The following is a 15,948-nucleotide window of genomic DNA, read 5'->3' on the forward strand; positions in this document are numbered from 1 at the left end:
TTCCAAAGCTATGTTGCTTTACTTCTGCCACGTCTGTGGGAGGGGAGAGGGGAGAGGGAAGAGGGGCTGACGTCCACCACCCAGGACCTTGATGGACGTACCTTGGTCTTCAACCTTTGTTCAATAGTCTTGCTCCCACATCGCAAAAAGGAGTCCGTCCGTCCTTCCCTGCACATTTGGGACGCTTCTGGTTAAGCTGTCTTACTGTACTTCCCTGGAAGAGAAGTGCTCTAATTTATGTCCAGAACATTCCGTGAATAATGATTACACGGGCAGTATTTCTGTCGGCCTGAGTCAAACGGACTTTCTCCCCCGACACCCACACCCTCGGCTCTCTGGGCACACGTGTCCAGCCTTCTGTGTCACGGGCCTGCCCTGCGGCAGCAAACGACTGAAGCCCGGAGCCCGGGATGTCTGTGTGCGCGGGGCTGACCCACTGCTGGGTCCTTCCCTGACAAGCCAAGCATCTCCCCTCTGCCCTGGAGGTCTCAGGGTGAGCCTTGCATGCGGCGGCCTGTTGATCTTCACGCAGCGCGTCCCCTCCCTTCGTGGGCCCAGCCTGCCCCTGCTGGTTGGGGCGCGGAGATAGTGGAGGAACAAACGGGGGCGTGAACAGTGGGGGGACGCTCTGTGGGTGCTCCCGGGACACTCAGTCCTCTAGGCTCCCGGGTTCCGAGGACAGTCTCGGCAGGTAGCACCCTACGTGTGCATCACAATAAAAGGGGCCCGGCCGGACCGGCTGCCCTTGAGGAGGGTTCTGGGAAGCTGGTGTGGGTTCTGTTGAAGATGAGGAAGGAGGGGGGGGGATACTCATTTCCGTTCTTTCAGCCCTGCGACACGTCACACTTGATGGTGCCCCTTTTCACGTGTATTCTCTCGTGTGTCAAAATACCTGCACTGAGAAAAAAATACAACCACCATATATAAAAAGAGATAAATATGGGAGTGGGAATTCTCTTATTTTCTTTGAGATTCTTTTTCAAAGGGTTTTCAGTGACAGCTGACACTTCATATTATTTGGGAGCAGGTGTTCTTAGGCTGCATTGACTTTGCTCCTGATGCTTTCCTTGAGCTCAGCTCAGCTGGGGCAAGGAGGGCGCCAGGGAGAACCGGCCTTGACCTTCCCACAGGTGTCAGCGGAAGTTTCGTGTGGTCCTCACCTTGCAATCCCCCCAGATCACACCTAGAACACTCTCTTGCTTCTTGGGTGTCAGGACGGGAGTCTTTCCCTTCCCGGAGCATTCGAGGCGGCCCAGGCGAGGTTTCTTGCCGGCCAGGTGCTGTGAACAAGGTCTGAGCTCCACTGAGCTCCGGGTGTGCACGGCAGGGGTTGGGGGTGGGGTCGCGTGCAGCGGCAGCGTGTGCTGGGGTCCCAGGCCACTCCAGGCCTCCCTGCAAGGCTGGCCCACTCGGAGGCTCAGATCTCCGCTCTTCATCGGACCGCCCGCCGTGGGGTCTTTCTTCCAGCATTTGTCTTCGTGCCGCTAAACTTAGTAACTTAAAGGGGCGGCGCTTCCAGGCGGCGGGCTCTGGCCTGTGTGCTCCCCTCTCCATGGGTCACGGTGGCTCCGAGGATGTGGGTCCCCTCTCAGGCGTGCGACACACTCACAACTCACGCACCCCGGAGGGAACCCTGAGCCCGAGAGCCTGGAGTCTGTGCCCCTCCTCTCTGCTCTTGGGGACCCCTGAGACAGGGGCGCTTGAGTGACTGAAATGAAGACACTGTGTGTCCCTTTTCCTCTATTTTTCCCCAGTAATTACACGGATAGTGGAAGCTTACGAGGGTATTAAAACAGTGTTCTTCATAACCCTGATGTGCCAGGGTGGGGGATCCTCGGGTCAGACTCAGGGGCGCCCCCCAGGTTGACTCGGAGTCCAGCCCCTCAGGAGGCTGGCCCAGCAGAGGCTCCCTCCCCCCAGATCTGAGTCTCCCCCTCCCCCCAGATCTGAGTCTCTCCCTCCGGCCCTGCCTTTAGTGCATGAGGTGATGGCCCAGCGAGGGGTGCCTGCAGCCGTGATTCCGGTCACCATAGATGATGATGCATGTGCACATGGTGAGCGTGGTGTCGGGCTGGACGATGGTCTGGAATTCCATACATGTCCTGAGTTCATGACACTGCAGTGGGCCATGGAACTTTGGTCCAGGCCACGAGAACTGTCAAGCTCACTTAATGTACTAAGAAACTCAACAGAATCAGATACTGTACGCCAGTGCAGACATAAAAGGCACTCCGGTCACAGGGGCTAAACTATCCTGTGTATGTTGCAACCGCTGGTGACACGGGGTGACTCTCACAGTGACAGGTGGCTCGCTGCTGCCCCGTGCCTGCTGGGGCATCCTGTGAGGTCCTGATGTGCTCCCGGCCCAGCGTCCAAGGGGCAGCTCTGTTCTGAGAGGGGCTTCCTCGGGTTTATTGGTGCTGGCGTTCCCCGGGTGCTCTTGGGGTCGCACGCTTCTCTGCAGCCCCGGAGCAGACCCAAGTCCACTGTGACCTCTCACCCTGACCCCTGACCCACAGCCTACCGTCCTTTCCATCGAGACTTGGGGAAGTGGCTGTACAGGGACAGACCTGAAGCCAAGCCCCTGGTTTTTTAGTGGGTGGACAATGGCCCCCTGGTCGGTTCCAGCACGGCTGGGGCGTGACCCCAGTCGTACGTGGAGCCCTGCTCTCCGGCTTCCGAGGTTCAGGGAGTTCCAGGAATTGTTCCCTTATTTCTTCGAGGCGACCCCAGAGAGGCGGGGCCTGCTCTCCCTGGCACCTGGGCGCTGATGTCGTCAGTGTTCATAGCACAACCCATGAGACCCCCGGGCCGGGTCTCTGGAGCTGTTTCTTCCCCCCGGGCTGTAAGCAGACCACGGAGGCCCCTCGTCACAGAGAGGCAGGAGAGTGAGAAGCCAGAACTCCTGGGAGAGAGTGGAACAGGGGAACCGAGTCAAGAGAATTTCACAAGGCCAAACGGTCTGAGCGACTTACAGCCGACTGCCAAATCGCAACACCTTATCATCTCCCCGAACTAGGGACACGGGGGGTGAGCGGCGGGCACCTCTCCTCCCCGAGCAGAGAACACACACAGCTCACATCTCCCCCATCTGGGAGGCCGAGAACAGAGACCCCGCTGACGTCATTTGTGCCAGCCAAACCCAAGGACGAGTGAAGTCAGGGGAACAAAGAACAAAACCCCACTAAAAGCCAGACAGACCCAGGAAGAAGGGAAACACTGTAGCAGACCACATATTCCCCAAGCCCCTGTGTGCGCATTTTGACACATCAGCATATTAAAAATGCACCCGGAAAGCTGATCCTCTTCTGGAACCCTCCCCTAAGATCCTCGCCCAGCAAAGAAAGATGGACTCAGTGCGCTCGCTCTAGAGCATGCCTGCACCCCTTCTGGGGCACGAGCCTATTACTTCCTCCGAAGGAGGCTGCAGCCAGGGTGGCATTGGGCAGCGGCAGGCAGCGGCAGCCCATCCCAGGCTTACCCCCGACCCTGTCTCCAGGGCCCCTTCTTCTCCCACTTCCCAGAGAGCTCACAGCGCCCCCCCCCCCCCCCCCCCCCCCCCCCGTGGCTCACGCCTTCCTTGCAGCATTTCTAGCGAGCCAAGGCACAGCCTCACCTGGGCCCTCTGGTTACTTCTTCCACCCTAAGCCTTTCCTCTGTTACCGTCCCCAGCTTTCACACACATGCGCTCAAAATCACCTGGACTCGTGTTGTGAAATCTTCCCAACGAAATAAAAAACCCACCTTCTACAGGCTGGCCCGAGGCAGACCCGCTGGGGGCCAGCGCCCGTGTGGTAACAAGAGCTCACCCTGTGAGCAGCCTGCCCCTTCTCAAAATGACAGATTTAAATTGGCCCCCGCAGTTCCTCGGAATGGCCGCTAGGAGGTGCTGTGTCTTGCGAATTCCGCGGCTGGGGTGAAAGCAGGTAGCCCAGAGGGAGATTTGCCTTTCTCTCTGCTGCCTTTGGAACCAACGGAAACACGTGGTTCCGAGAAGTGTGGGGACAGTGCTGACCGGGACCAGCACCCGGGCAGGAAGGGCTCCGTGTTCTCCAGCGCTGCCGTGAGCAGGGTTCCGAAGTCTGTGCCTCACCCCGGGGCGGGGCTCCTGGGCCCGCTGGGCCAGCGGGGCCAAGTGCGAGTCAGCAGCAACTTCTGTGACGCGCCTGCATCTGCTGGTCTCGCTGTACCGACCTTAGCCCCTGTGTGCTGCGTCAGCGGACGTTTTGGGGGAGGTGGCACAGAGGTGCTTTACGACAGTTGTCCTGGGGGAAGGGAGAAGAGGTGCGGGCTGGGTTCCCTGGAAGAACTTGCTGGAGGAGATGAGTATGACCTGCGTCTTCGTCAGCCCGCTGACTGACAGGGGAGAGCGCCCTTTGGAACAATGTTTAGGCTTTGTCCTTTGAAAGGAAATATTTGTGCGTGATTAGTGCATTTCCCCTGAACTAGGGCAGAATCCACGAAGGACATTGTCTGCACTCAGAGAATACTTTATGGAGAGATTTCACATCGATGAGGTCTGTCCAGAAGGTATCCAGCCACGCAGTATGAACAATAGGCATTTATTGAAGAGATAAGATACAAGAAACGTTGTACTTAGGACAGTGACGCCCCAGTCCCCTGCAAAGGAGGCACCTTGGGACCTCACACAGTTCTCCCAATTGTATTTTCCTGAATCTTATCGATGGTCTGAAATCTCTTCCCTTTCAAAGGTGATTTTAATTTTGGGAAAAACCAGAAGTCCCAGGGCACCAAATCTGGGCTGGAGAGGTTTGCTGAGTCACCTGGGTGATTCGATGTTTTGCCAAAAACCTCTACACGAGACGTGATGCATGAGCGGGTGCATTGTCTTAAAGCTGCCAATCACCGATCGCCATAGCTGCGGCCTTCTGGATCATCCAGTTAGATTCCACGGAGGAATGTTCAAGCTTAATGTAGAATTGGGTGCAGATGTGTTGCTCTACTCGCTCAGTCGTTTTGAATACAACAGCCACACAGTACACGTGCTCACTCCGTGGGTGTCTACCGCCCCCACTGACTGGTGCAGTGAAGTCCTCATTGCTCACACGTGCGCACTCCAGTCCCCTCTCCCTGGCTGCCAGGTCACATCGATGCTGTGCAAACTGTTCTCATTTTATTAACAACAGCTGGACTTTTCCCAGACAGTCCTTGTATATTCAGTTCCTTCATAGGAAACCTGGATACGGATCCCTATTTCTTCTTGGGTAGGTTTTAGTAACTTAAGTCTCTGAAGGCATTTATGCTTCTACATTTGACATTTCAATGAAAGGAACACTGTTCACATCTTTCAGTACTACAGGGTGGGATGCTAAGAGGCTATGCTGCTATTTTTATGACTATTTCTGGAGAAGCGCTGCTGGAGAAAGAATATCTATGAATCCTGTTTCTTGAAATATAAAATATTTAAAGCGAGTTGGTATGGACTCCCCTGCATGTAGAGTCTGAAAAAAAAATTTGGACATGTATTTGTATCTACTGCCTATTGCTGTGTAACAGCCACTAAGTTTCAGGTTAAATCGAAGTGTTTTATCTCCGTTTTGGAGATCAGTGTGAAGTGCGTGGCACTTGGATCAAACTAGGTGTCCACGGGTTTTGCTTCTTCCTGGTTTCCTAAATGACCACCTGTGTCCTGTGTTCGTGTGTCTCCACTTCTAGAGGCCCCTGCACTCCTGGTTGAGGGTGCCGTCTTCGACCTTCACCGTCAGACTTCTCCCCTCTCCAGGGGAGCCCCGGAGTCCCCAAACCTGCCTTTCACTTCTGAGTCCCTCTTGCATGTATCTCCTTACTCACCCTTGTGCACAGTGCAGGGCAATCTCCTTAATTTCAGGCCAGCTGGCTAAGAAGCTCTGTTCCATCTGTGCCTTAACGCCCCCTTGCCGCAACAAGACACGAGCAAGAGTCCGAGGACTAGGATGTGCACGTCTCTGGCCGTTCTTGTAACCGTCTGTCTGGTATTTCATGTGGCAGCGGTGGGCCGGAGATGGGGTGGCGGGAGCAGCCTCCACGCTGGGTGTTAATGAGCTGGTTCCTGGTGGAGGTGACGGGGCTGGGGCCCACAGGGGACTGACCGACTCTCCGAGGAACAGGTGCGGTGCATCTCAGCCTGACTCCACTGAAGGGCCGGGTCTGGCAGTTACCTGCCAACTTGGGCAGCCACGTTGCTTGCAGTCACCTTCCTCCTCAAAGGCACCTTTTCCCGAGCAGCTGAGGCACGGCTCTGTCGCAGACGAGCAGACCAAGATGGGGTGGTGGCGGCATGAGGCGGCCTCTCCCGGGAGCAGAGTGCCCCCCCCCCACCTGCGGGGTTTCCCCGCTGGCAGTGGGGGACAGGCCCGGTGCCCCCGGAAGCGAGGTGCTCCCTGCCCACCTTCCCGTGACGGACACTCCCTCCTTTTCCCCAGGAACTGCCTCGCGGCACAGGCCCCCAGTCCCGCTCAGCACTGTGCCCCCTCTGTCTCCTGCAGTGCCTCCCGGTGTCCCTTCAGTTACCAAACCTGAAGGGCTAACGCCATGGTGTTCAAAGGATGAGCCGCCTTTGGAAAACCATCTTTTCTATCACAAATAAAAAAGATGAGCATGGACAGGTTCAGGACATGAAATGAGATGGACTCCAAGGTGCTCGCCATGGCCTGGGTCCCACGGTCTTCCTCAGCTTGCACACCGTGACCTTCACACTGAACTCTATAAGCCAGAAGACCTGGGTTCGAGTCCTGGGCCAGCCTCTTACATGCCCACGACCTCCCCTTTGCCCTTGCCCCGCCTGAGTCTCCCCAGCCCCCAGGACCGCTGTCAGAGCAGTGGCATCACTTACAGTGGTCCATGGTTTGCCACGTACAGTGGTCCCCCCGGTCCCGTGGGGTCACTGTCCATGGTTTCGGTTACGCCCAGTCAACAGGGTCCAAAAATATTAAATAGACGATTCCAGAAATAAACAATTCATAAGTTTTGCAAAGTAAGCACACCGTTTGGAGTAGCCTGATGCAGCCTCGCACCGTCCTCTGTCCCACCGGGGGACGTGAGTCATCCCGTCTAGGGCACCCAGGCTGTCCCATCTACTGCTCTGGCACTGCACTGCCTCACGGTGGCCCCGGAGTGCCAGGGCGGCGATGCGGGCACTTGGGGTACGCCCAAGGGAAGCCCCGAAGCGTGCGTGTAGGAAGAAACCCAGGGGTCGGGACTCTCCGTGGTTTCGGGCCTCCACGGGGGGACCTTGGAAGGGGGTCCCCTGCAGACAAGTGGGGACTGCTGTGCCTCCAAGGAGCTGTGAGGGGCCGAGAGCAGTTCGGCGTTAGGTAAACGCCTTTCCTCTCCCCCCGCAGCCCAGAGCCGGGACTTCGCCGCTGTCCAGTGGAACACTGCCATCTGGTGTACGCAGGCCGGCCACAGCAGGATCCGGTCCCGGAAGGGAAGTCTGTTGTTGGAACAACGCAAGTGAGGGTTAGGAGCGACCCTACGTCCCCACCAGCGCTGCACAAGGGCTCCCGTTCCTCCAGGCCCTCAGTAACACTTGTTCCATCCGTCTTTTTGATAAACAGCCATCCCGACAGGCGGAAGGTCTCACGGTGGTTTGGACTTGCGTTTCCCAGGAGACTAGCGTGGGGAGCGCCCCGACACGGCCCTGGTGTTTAACTTCATCTCATTTTTAGAGAGAAGGGAAGAGAGGAGAGAAACATCAATGGGTGGTTGCCTCTCCTGCGGCCGTACTAGGGCCCTGGCCCACAACCCAGGCATGTGCCCCAACTGGGAATCGAACTGGTGACCCTCTGGTTCGCAGCCCGCACTCAGTCCACTGAGCCACACCAGCCAGGACAACTTCGTCTCTTCAGTCCTTTGCCCCTTGGATTTTTTTTCTCTGTAGTAATGAGTTCCTGATATGTTCTGAATATTAACCCTTATCAGATCTATGGTTTGCAAATACAGGGTCTGGCACAAATAACACCCCTTTTTTATTACAAAATCTTTCATTACAAAACCATAGGCATGGAACTCGAACACACCAATGTCACACGCAAGCACACCTGTGACATTCTAGGTGAAGTGTTCGAATTAAAACTGTAAGTTATCACACCCGGATCATTATTACCCACCAACCACGCTCAGGCAGCCTTACTTCCACTGGACCCTGTGTTCTGTCCCTTTTCTATACGTTTCCTTTTAATGTTGGCGATGATTCCTTTGCTGTGCTGATGCTTTTTAGTTTGTAGTCCCACTGTTCTGCTTTCTTCTTTGGTCTGTGCTTTCAGTGTCAGACCCAGACAATGATCGCCAGGACCAAGGTCAAGGGGCTCTTCCCCCGTGTTTTCCTCCAGGAGTCTCAGGTCTTGTGTGCATGTCCCCAGTCCACCTCCAGTTAGTTTCTGTGCACAGCATGAGACGGCGGCCCAGTTCCCCTCCGCCCGTGGCTGCCCCCCCCTCCCCCGGCACCATCTGCGGAAGGGGCTTTCCTGTCCCCACTGCGGGGGAAAGTTACGGCTCCGCTGCCCGAATGGGAGTGCGCATCCAAGGGCAGGTGTTTCTGATTCCGTGAAACCCCATCACCGGCTCCCGTTCAGGGTGATTCCTAATGATGTAATTTAATAGACCGCCACGTTCTGTGTTTGCAACTTTGCTCAAGCCCGAAACAGATCCGCGTAATCAAGGACAGAGAGCTTGACACTCTTCTGAAGCAAGAGTGGCCACACTGCTTTTAATTGGGGGGGCGGGGTGTGTAGCAGAGATGTCATTTGCTGCCCAGAAGAAGGTGTTTATTAAAGCACACGCCCCGGCCCCCGGGCCTCAGGGAGGAACCACCGACGCTTTCCCCCCAGAAGAGCAAAGCTTGGAGCCGCAGGACCACAGCTCCCAGCTCCCGGCTCCCGACCTGCGCAGGTCGGGGTTTGGCCCCGGGCAAGACGAAAAGCTCAGATTTCGCTCTTCCTGTGTTAACGTGGAAGCGAAGCCTTCGCCCCCCTACAGTGTTGTGGTGACAAGGAAATGAGGCGGTGCTCATCCGTTCTCGGGCACCTCCTCCTCCTCCTGTTTCACCCCCAGACTGCGCTCTTCCTTTTCCACCTCAAAGGGCGATGTCCCCGAGCGAGCGCTGCCGTCCTGCACCTGGGCACCCCTGCTCTCGGGGAGCTGGAACCGCGCATGCGCTGCCGACGACCGCCCAGCGGTGCGCCCCGGACCGGACCTCTCCCTGCACCGCTCAGTCTCACAGCGGCCCGGGACGGCTACTTCCCCGTGGAGGGGGTTTCTGTCGCTTTGACCTGCCCACCAGGCAGACCTTCTCTTTGGCTCTTGGCACCCCTTTTCCTTGGGGGGGGGGGGTTCCCCGCCCCTCCCTCCTCCCACCAGAGGGAAGGACACAGCATCCACAATCGGTGTCCAAGGTACCTCCTCCGCTCCACTCCGTGCTTTGCCAGGGTGGACGTGTGACCCGAGAGGGGGGCCCCTGAGAGCTCCTCTCCGAGAGCTGATGTGGCTTCGAAAGATGGGGGCCTGTCCGGCTGGGATGACTAGTAGGGGTACAGCCTGGAGCGTGGACCGTTACCAGCACCGTACAGAAAGAGCCCGAGAGGGAGCTGATGGGACGCTTGAGCCAAGAGATGGAAAGAAAGATGGTCTGTGACTCGGCTGAGCTGTGACAGACAGAACGTGAGGCATTCCAAAGCCGGTTCAGATGCGCTTCCATAAAAACGTGAAATGGCCTCAGGGGGGCCACATGCAGCCCAGGATGGCTGTGAATGTGGCCCAACACAAAATCGTAAATTTACTCAAAACTTTTTCCCCTGCTCCTTAGTTTTCATTAGAGAGAGAGAGAGAGAGAGAGAGAGTGTGTGTGTGTGTGTGTGTGTGTGTTTACAGTGTGGCCCAGACAACTCTCCTTCCCGTGTGGCCCAGAGACCCCGGGAGGCCCCTGGGATCCACTGCATTAGACCGGACTCACGGTCTCAGGCCACTGAGACCCACAGGCTGGCTCCTCCCAGACAGTGTCCTTGTGTTCTCGTTGCGGTTGGAGACGTCAACCTCCACCCGGTCCCTCCAGCCAAAGGCCTGGTGCGGTCTCTGCTGCTGCGTCGCCCACGCCAGCCTTCCCTCTCTATGGCCGCTCCATCATTCCGCCGCTCCCGTCTCTGTTCCGCCTGGCTTGTGCCCAGCGCCTTCCGTCTGGATGGCCGAGAGCGCTTCCCGGCTGGTCTTCTTGTCTCTGGTCTCACTCCATGCTACTGTGGTGGGACCAAAACAAAGGATTTGTTTGAAACACATCTGCCCATGACGTTTCTCTGCCTCAAACCCTCTGAGATCCTCGGACCCCAGGATAACACCTGACCTCTCCACGTGGCACACAAAATCTTCCAAGCAATGCGATGCTCTTCTCTGCTCCCCACATCACTGTGCAGAAACCACCCTCTCTGTAGGTCCCCTGGGACAGGACACTGCCCCCTGCCCTGGGGGCCTTTGCTCAGCACGTGGGGAAGGCAGCATGGTTTGTCTCTGTTCAACACCAGGCTCTGGGACGACACCGGCCCGAGTTGGAATCCTGGCGTCCTGACCGCTCCGTGGGTCGGCTGCTGGCCCAGCCCCAGCTGCCCTGTTTGAACAACGGGGGTGCTGACAGCGGCTCTCCGTGGGCATGCCGCTGTGAGAATTTAACAGTTCTGGACTGAGTTTCCGTGTGTGTGTGTGGGGGGGTGTTTCCATACCAACAGCTGTTCTGACACCAACGGTGTCCTACAATTCAATTCAGTTTTTACGCCGTGTCCCCAGAGAGAACATCAGATTCCGCGGGCTTAGTCCCACGAAACTGCCCCTCCCCCCAGGCCACTCCCAGGCCTGTGTAGTCACCTGCTCCCACTGACTGGCTGTAGAGTGGAGGTTCCAAAAACCCCTCTCTGGGCTCCATTGGTTTGTTGGAATGGCTCACAGAACTCAGAGGAAGATGTCACCTACTAGATCACTGATGTATTATAAAAGGCCAGGACTCAGGAGTGCCACGTGGCAGAGATGCCGAGGGTGAGGGCTGGGGTGCCGGGGTCCCATGCCCTCTCCATGTGAGCCTCTCCCCCGGCACCCTACGTGCTCACAGATCCGGACGCTCTCTGAACTCAGTCCTTTGGGGGTTTTGTGAAGACCTCGTCACCCAGGCATGACGGATGAACTCATGGGCCGTTGGCAGCTGGGTTCGGCCGATGGCCCCTCTGCCTTCCTGGAGGCCTGGGAGGGGCTGGGCAGGGGTGGGTTCCAGGGGCAGCCGGCCTCGGTCCCTAGGGGTGAGGTCCAGCTGCTTCATTCACGTGACGTGACGCTCACCTTACTTAGGACAGCCTCGGGGTTTCGGGAGCTCTGCCAGGAATGGAGGAAGACCCGAGATACAGATTTCTTACTAAAAATCACGTTGCCGCAGGGACTTTGTGAAGAGCGGGTAGCACCACGCGGGAAGGCAGCGACACCTGGCAGACGCCAGACACTGTTCCCCTCCTCCGTCCGGAACTCTCCGCCGCTGGCTCCGCCCTGCAGAGCCTTTGACCCCGCAGCTCCGGAGCGTCTTTCAGAAGGGCCGCCCAGACCCCTGGGGGGTGGGGTCGGAGGGAGGCTGCCTCTGCGTCCCCGGAACCATCCACCATCCCGGCCCTGCCCTCTCTTGGTGCTGCATCGTCAGACTCCCCTCGCCCGAGCCCCTGGCGGGCTGAGGTGGTGTTTGGTCTTTGCATCTCCAGCTCCTAACAGTTTCAGGGCCGAGCTGATGGGCGTGGGAGTTCCCTTCCCCTTCCGCCTCTGCCAGGGGGCGTGAGAACCCAGCCGCAACACCGTTCATCTCCCGGGACCCTCTCCTGTGCTCCTCTTCATCTCCACCCCCCCCCCAACCCCGGTCCGCGTCATTTTGAGCTATTATACGCTCTGTGTCTGTCCTTCTGGGCTCGACGGGTGACGCACTGGGAGAGACGGGGCTGATGAATGTGAATGGGTAGAAATAACCTGATAGACATGCTCTTTTCCTTCCAAAAAGAGCAGCTCTTTTTCCATTGTTCATGGGCCTTGGACTGATGGATTGTGAACGTTGAATCCACACCTTTTACGACAGCGCGTGTACTAGGTCCGGCCGAGGATCCTAGCGCCTTCTGCAAGAAAAGCGAGGCCAGGGGAATGTTGCAGACTGGCCCTGGCAGCCTCCCTGCCCTGCACCCCCCACCCTAGCCCCCGGTGAATGGATGTCCACACACTGGTCCCAGGTAATGAGCATCCAGCAGTTCGAGCTGGAGCTAGGATGGCCGGGGTGAAAGGCTTGTGAGCTTGCTGTGTTTCATGAGGCAGACCTGTAGAAGCTGCCTGGGTTTTGTAACGAGGGAAGCAGAGGGTTTGGAAGTGATTTTGAATGTCTGTTTTACAGGCGAAGAAATCATGACTCAGGCAGGCTAATCTTCCCAGCATCACCCAGGTAGTAAATGTGAATATTTATCTTCCGTGAGGGCTGTTGTGAGGAAAAAAATGTGTGTAGCACCCAGCAGGGTGCTGACACCCAGGGGCGCCTACCACCATGCCTGGTCCCGGGAAGAACTGGCCCTAGAAGGTCCCAAACAGTCCCCTCTTCGGATTTCACACATCTCCTCCCTGATGGATGGCCTATCACGGCTGCCCCCCTCCTCCCGTTTCCGCCGGTGGGAGGGGTTTTCCGCCCCCTTCCCCAGCTGTGTATGCGGAGACTCCAGCCCTCTTCCCCACAACCTGCCTGGTGGACAGAGGGGAGGACAAGGGCAGCCCTGTCGTGTTCAGTGTAGTGACCCGAGCACCTCGGTGGCCACCTGCTGTTGGTCTTCTGGATTGACTTGGCTCCGGGGGTGCGTGCTGCCTCCTCTTCCCTCTTGTTGGGGCACTTACGGGGACAGTCGTCCCATCCGGTCGGTGGCTGGGTGTCAGGTCTCCATGGACACAAACTGTCAGGAGGCCCGTGTGACCACACACACGACCCGGGCGCTCCGGGTAGACGTGTCTCACCGTCCCTCGGCGGACTCCGAATATGGGAGTGGATAGAAGGGTTTTAGGAAGGCCAACGGACAACAGTAACCTTGACTGGACAGGGACTTGGAGACAATTTCCGGTGGCTGGGAATGAAATGAGTCAGGTGCAAGATCCAGGCTCTGGGCTTAGCTGGGGCAGGGGCAGACGTCGGATTTGACCACAACAGCGGCGGGTGGGCCGAAGAGCTGATTCCTTCCCTGCTCGCCAGTGAGCGGCTGTCTGCGCTGGACCGGGCAGACGAGGACTGGTGAGGGGGAGCGCGCTGATGCTCTGTGGCAGGCCTTCCCCCTGCCGGGGCTGCGGCGGCTGCCCCTCGGGGAGGTGTGGCCGATGCAACGATCGTGGGAAGAGTGTCTCTGAGCTTTCGTTAAGGCTCCTTCCCAAACAGGCAAATCTTTCCTGTGTAACGGACCGGATGTTGATGGGCGTCCCTGTTCCTGCTGTTTCTTAGCCAATCTGCAGGCCAGAACTTTAAGCTGAGAAGACAGCTATAATTCACGTGGGCGGAGTGCATTCCTGTCGGCTTTTTGTGCGTCTGGGGAAGTCAGCCCTACAGCCGCTGCAAATCCAGCTCCTCCCCACACTGTTCGGGGCTGCCTGGGTCTCCCGGCTCCTGGAGCCCTTCTCCCTTCTGGAGGGTTGGGAGCGCACCTGAGAAGCTGGCTTAGGTGCACAAAAGTAAGGCCCCTCCCTGCGCTGCCTGGTGGCAATAATAGCAAACAGCATCACTGGGACCTAGTCCAACCCCCATCTTACAGGTTAAGTAGGTATTTTGCTCTTAAAACAAATATCCCATTAAAATATTTACCATGGCTGAGCTTTTTATAATTTTAGCTCTTCTACGAATTTCAACTCTATTTTGTCATGCAGACAACTTCCAGTTCCAGAGACCATTTGTGTGAGCCCCCACCCAGCAGATGTAACCACCAGCAGTGATCCTGTTATTGGAGAAAACTCTTGAGTTCTAAATGATAATTTCCCTTTGTGGATTTCTTAAAGAAATTTTCACCTAAATGAGTAAAAATGGGAAAGAACCCCTTGCCCTCCACACACACAGCACAGGCCTGTCAAAGGCCGGTCTGTACACACAATACTGAGGCCGGACGCCATGGAGCGAAGGGCCGGGTCTGGTTTCTGTAAAACAAAGGAGAAGGGGCAGGCTAGGAGTTTCCCAAAGGCTCAGATTGCTTCTGTTCCGCAAAAAAGTTTCAAGACAAGCTAAGAACAACAATAGCAACAAGCAGGTTGTGGCAGGAGTCGGGGGTGGGGGGGGGAGGACAGGAACCTTGGTGCCACCTGCTTGCCCCAGCCGCACCTGCCGGATGATTCCCTGGTGATTACTAAAGCCATGAGACCCCAGGGGCCGCCCACACGGTGGCCGGTTCCAGAGTTCATTATGAATTGTTAGTCTAGACCCCTTTGTGGTATTGGTTCCCATGCTTCATTAGGGCCCGAAGGACCAAAGTCCTCAGGGATGACATGGGGGGCCTGTTCGGAGGAGTGGGGTGCCACTCTGTTAGGGTCAACCTTGTCTGAGACGCAGAGATACCGGAGAGCGGGCTGCGCCCCCCGTGACTCGCCCTTTAGCTTTTGAGGCCCAGACGGAGGAGCGTTCGGCCGGTGTTCCGTGCTCAACTATTGCTCCCCATGTCGGTTCACGGCATAACGAAGGCGGTCGAATAGAAGGCTCCAGGTGACTTGACCCAAGAGCTGTTGCTTGATCCGTGTTTGGGACAGGGAGCATGAAGACTTCAAAGGGAGGTCCCTGGAACCCCGCCGGCATCCCCCGACGGTCCTGAGTCCGAAGCTGTTCCAGGGAGATGATTTGTGGGCCCGGGAAAACCCGTGCTTCTCAAGCTTCCGAGTTCACGTCGCCAGCGTCCTGTGCCCTTGGGCCCTGGGACGCCTGGCCCCCACGCCAGCTGCCTGGAAGCTGGCCATGAGGGAAGCAGGCACCCCGAATTCCAGAGGTGTGATCGGGGCGAGTCCTCACCCATGGCACCGCAGCAGCGTGACGGCTCCGGCCTTTTCCAGTCCGACTTCTCTCTTTCACTGGGGCCAGCTCGTCCAGCCAGAGGACACTCCTCCTGTTCCTCTCTGTCCCTTCCCGCTTGCCCCTCCCCCACCCCTCTTCCCCCTGCCTCGCGCTGCCGGTAATTATAGCCGGTGGCTCCGCATCTGCTGCTTTCCCTGGTAACAGCGCGCCGCTGCCCCCCTGGACCCTGAGTGCGCTTTCATCCCTTTCACTTGCTAAGTGTAAGAGCAACGCCATGGCAACGTCTAATCCCTCACCTCGGGGTGGGGGTGGGGTGGGGGAGGGAGTCAGGGCAGGTGTTCTGAGAAAGGAGACAATTAGGCCGAGGAAGGGCCGGATGAAGTAGCGTTTTAGCCAGTGCCTCTCGAGCTGTCGAGCTGTCGTATGCACACAAGACACCCAGAGGGCAGCGATCAGACCTCAGATTCTGTAGTTCTCACGAAAAACAAACCCGGTGATGCTGATGCTGTGAAATTGAGGCTAATTTCTGGGCACCGGGGCCACAGGGAGGGTGAGATTCTTGCTCAAAGTCATACAGTTATTTTTGGCAAATTGTTGATTCCCAAATATTCCGTGTGCTTCCCCTCCATTTCCTAACTCAACAGCTTCATAATCCCAGCCAAGGGGCCGCTGGGGACGTGTGGCAGGTATCACCTCCTAGCGGAGGCCATTGAAGAGCCAGCTGCCCTTTTTCTCCAGGCATCTCTTTTCTGTTACGTACTCTGCCGCCTGAGACGTGGCCCCCAAAGTAAGGTTAGCAGGAACACCGCCCAACCCGCAGTGCCTGGCACACAAGGGTACGGAATCGTCACTAAACTCAACCCACTACAAGCCTGAGTTTTGTTAGACTATCCTGGCTAGTAGGGGCTCGCTGTGGCTGTCCGCAGCTCTTT

Source organism: Phyllostomus discolor, chromosome 1 (genome assembly GCF_004126475.2).
Source record: "Phyllostomus discolor isolate MPI-MPIP mPhyDis1 chromosome 1, mPhyDis1.pri.v3, whole genome shotgun sequence".
NCBI classification, from domain to species: Eukaryota; Metazoa; Chordata; class Mammalia; order Chiroptera; family Phyllostomidae; genus Phyllostomus; species Phyllostomus discolor.